Genomic DNA, 3,718 nt, shown 5'->3' with positions numbered 1-3,718 from the left:
AGAATGTGCTTGCCATGTGAGTTGAGGTGTGTATCTAGATGTATGTTTACAATGATGTACATGATGTATCTGTCTAATGAGCTACATCCCTGTGACTTTGTGTACACACATATGCAAGTTTGTTTAAGTGTGCCAATATGAAAAATTACCTGCATTTTTAAGCTAGTTGTTGTTGAGTGAAGTCCGACTCTTGGCGACCCTGTGTGTGTAAGCGTAGATCTGTTCTCCATAGTGTTTCCCGTGGTTGATTCTTTGAACGTAGATCGTTAAGCCTTTCTTCTAAGGTACCCAACTTTCAGTTAACAGCCTAGCCATTTGGAATCCCCAAAGACGTCTATTATAAATGATTACAAAAAGAGAGACTCCCATAATTTCCATTCCTATTCTATATAATCCCGCAATTTTATGAGTGCAAGATCACTAATGGCACATGTTTTCTGAAGGTATGCATCTAGCAACATATTTGCTAATGTGAGATTATATACATTTATGCAGGTGAGTATGTTTATACCGGAGTGTGGCACTTCTATGTATACCAATGTGGCTTTGGTCCTTCTTGGTGAGGAAGTATTTGGAGAAGCAAAGAGCTTCCAAATGAAGATCTTGGAACCCAAAACATGTAAGGTAAATCTCTTTCTGTATTTAACATAATTTATGCTATGCGTTCCTTGTGCCCCACTTCCTCTCTTTAGGATTTTAATAACTTATTACATTGCTCAGTATAAACAGGTTGGATGTGGATGGCTCTTGAAAGGGATATGTGGTAGTTACATAATCTGTTGTCAACTTGAGACTTATGAGTGAAAGCCTTGAGTTTAACCTGTCAATCAGGTTGCAGCTTGAGAACCTCATTTGAAGGAGCTAACGAGATAAACAGCTCGTTGGAGGTGAGATACACACTCACTCCTTGGGAGACATTGCAGCTGACCAGACACATGGAGCTATGCTAGTGCCCTGAGCTGGAGGAGCCACGTGGAGATGCCTACCACCTCTGAGATGCATAAAATGCCACTGGATCCACAAGACTTCCCACCCACTGGCTTGTGATCGTCCCATATTCAGTGTCATTACATGTGTTTCATGAGTCTGATGAGGACTTTAAAGATTGGTATTGGACATATGGGCTGATATTGGCCTTATGAACTTGATCTGGAATGGGCCTGGATGTTTTCTTAATGTACAGTTACTCTTTATATAAAGCTCTTTCTTATACACATATGAGTGTCTATGAATTTGTTTCTCTTATCTACCCAGTCTAACAACACATTATGGTACTAGGATTCTGAGAATTCTTTCTTATTTGGGTGATTATTAGTGACCAAAAAGCTAATTCCTGCTAAGTGGCTGGTCAGCTTAGACATCCCGAGACAGACCTACGAGAATATTATTGCTGTTTCTTGCTCATAGCCAGCACTTGAACCTCATGATTATCTTAAAACCTGAGTTAATGTAAAATATCTGAATGTCACCCCCAAGGTATAAATTCCAAATGAAAGTATATAATCTCTATGTATTCTAGTTTCAAATAATTCCTTTGGGGCATACATGTCAGAGAAGGTATATTTTGTCATTGTAATCCTCCTTGCTGATGACACCTTCTAATAACTCCTCTCTTTTTCCCTTCCTTGGCGTTAGCGAATTGGTTCCATTGCTCCAGGACAGGGGTCATTATTAGTGGCAACAATCCTGTCATTGTCATTTTTGAAATGTTGTGAGGCTAGAATTCTCCCCTCAATAGAAATACTTGAAGTTTATGTGCAGCTTCTTCTCTTTCAGTTTATTTTTCACTCACTGCCTTCAAGGAGATTATGACTCATACTGATACTGCAGGACAGGGTGGAACTGGTTCTGGGGGTTGCCAAGACTGCGACTCTACTGGAGTAGAAAGCCTCATCTTTCCTCCGCAGAGAAGCTGGTGATTTTGAACTGCTGACCTTTTGGTTAGCAGCCCAAGTTACCATCTGTTATTTATATTGTCTGCTACTTAAGTTTCTGTTATTTATTTTCTCAGTCCTTCGTGCTATGTAAAATGTTAAGGAAGATTTGAGAAAGGAGCATATAAAAGTGGAAATAAGATATGCATTTTTAATGCTCCAAAGAAGTCAGGCTTCAAAAGCTGTTCCATACAAAATACACCGAGTGTTACTCATCCTGCGGGTTGGGCTTGTTCATGGTCGACTGTGCTGTGCACGTTCACAGTAGTAGCGCATGTCATCAGGTAGTAGCATAATACAGCTCAGGGATACCTTCTTCTTTTTATCAGCTTAACACTGCAATTTTGGATACATCTCAAATTGAACATGTTTTTTGTGTGTTGTATTGCTCTTTGATTCAAACAGCTGTGATATGTAGAGTGCTCAGTATACTGAAAGAAGCACACATCAATTTATTTCCTTCGTTCCCTCCCTTGCTCCCTCCCTACCTCCCTGCCTATTTCCCCCCCTCCCTTCTTCCTCCCTCCCTCCCTCCCTCCTTCCTCCCTCCCTCCCTCCCTCCTTCCTTACTTTTTGTGTGATGGAATGTTTTCTCCCCAAACAGAATGTGATCTCTAGAGGGAGACTCTGTATCATCACCTTCGCTTCCTTCAGAGTCCCTAATGCCATGGTCGTCCCCAGAAAGATATGGCGGTCTTACATATGTTGCTTATCAGGCTAACCATACACTGCAAGTATAGTTGTGGATGGCTTGTATGTAATCAAAAGGTCCCTGGTACCTCAAATGGTTTGTTTTAGTCTGACCTACTGGTTTCAGGTTGGCTTTACCTGCAAATTCAGTAGTTTGAAACCATCCGCCACTCTACAGGAGAAAGACAAGGTTTTTACTCCAACAAAGGGTTATATACAGTCTTGGAAAGTGATAAGAGCAGTTCTACCCTCTCTTACAGGGTTGCGATGAGTCAGAGTGACTGTGATGGCAGTGAGCTTTTGGTGAGACTCACTGGCAGTTTGTGTCTACCCGGGGGCGCCACAAATGCAAAGCCTGCTGGCCTGCTCCCATAATGATTACAGCCAAGAAGAGGGTCTCTAGCAGCTCCACTCTGTAACACCTGGGCTCACTCATTTCCTGACTGACTCTTCTTCAGACCCCATCCTCACTGTGCTAGTCCCTCTGGGGGATGCACTGAAATATAGGCACCCAGCACACTGTTCTATTCTGAACTGCAGTCTCTAACAGAATGGTCAACAATTTCTGAGCAATACCGAGACCCCAGTGAAGGTTAGTAAGCATAAAATTGTCCTACCAATGTGAGATTTCTTTTTGGTAGTGTAACAAGATGGAGCAAAGACGGGTATTTGAAAAATAAATTTGCTAAAACAAAAGGTGGAGGGTGTTGGTATAAGATTCTTGAGTATCAGAAATTTTACCATATCTAGGTTTTTGGTCTTTCATTGATTTTTCCCCACATGATCTCAGCCCGTCGTCCATAGGTACAGTCAGGACCCCCTTGTCATGGGTCAAAACCAGCAGATTTCTGAACTCTTTAGGTCTCAGTTTAACTACAGAAATCTACTGTTCTTTGCTTCCTTCATGTTCTTCTAAACACCAAGTCTTTTAACTACAACATACGATGGAGCTTCAAAAAATTTGTGTAAAAGTGAAATTAAAAGATAAAGGAATTTTTCCACACACTTTTTGGATTTCCCTCATAATTGTTTCAAATCTCCCCCTTTCTCTGATCCCTCATGCACTATCATTTTAACAACAACAACAACAAATC

This window comes from Echinops telfairi, unplaced genomic scaffold, assembly GCF_000313985.2.
Source record: "Echinops telfairi isolate 266 unplaced genomic scaffold, ASM31398v2 ScPeMD7_41;HRSCAF=154, whole genome shotgun sequence".
Taxonomy (NCBI): Eukaryota; Metazoa; Chordata; class Mammalia; order Afrosoricida; family Tenrecidae; genus Echinops; species Echinops telfairi.
This window is presented reverse-complemented; position numbering follows the sequence as displayed.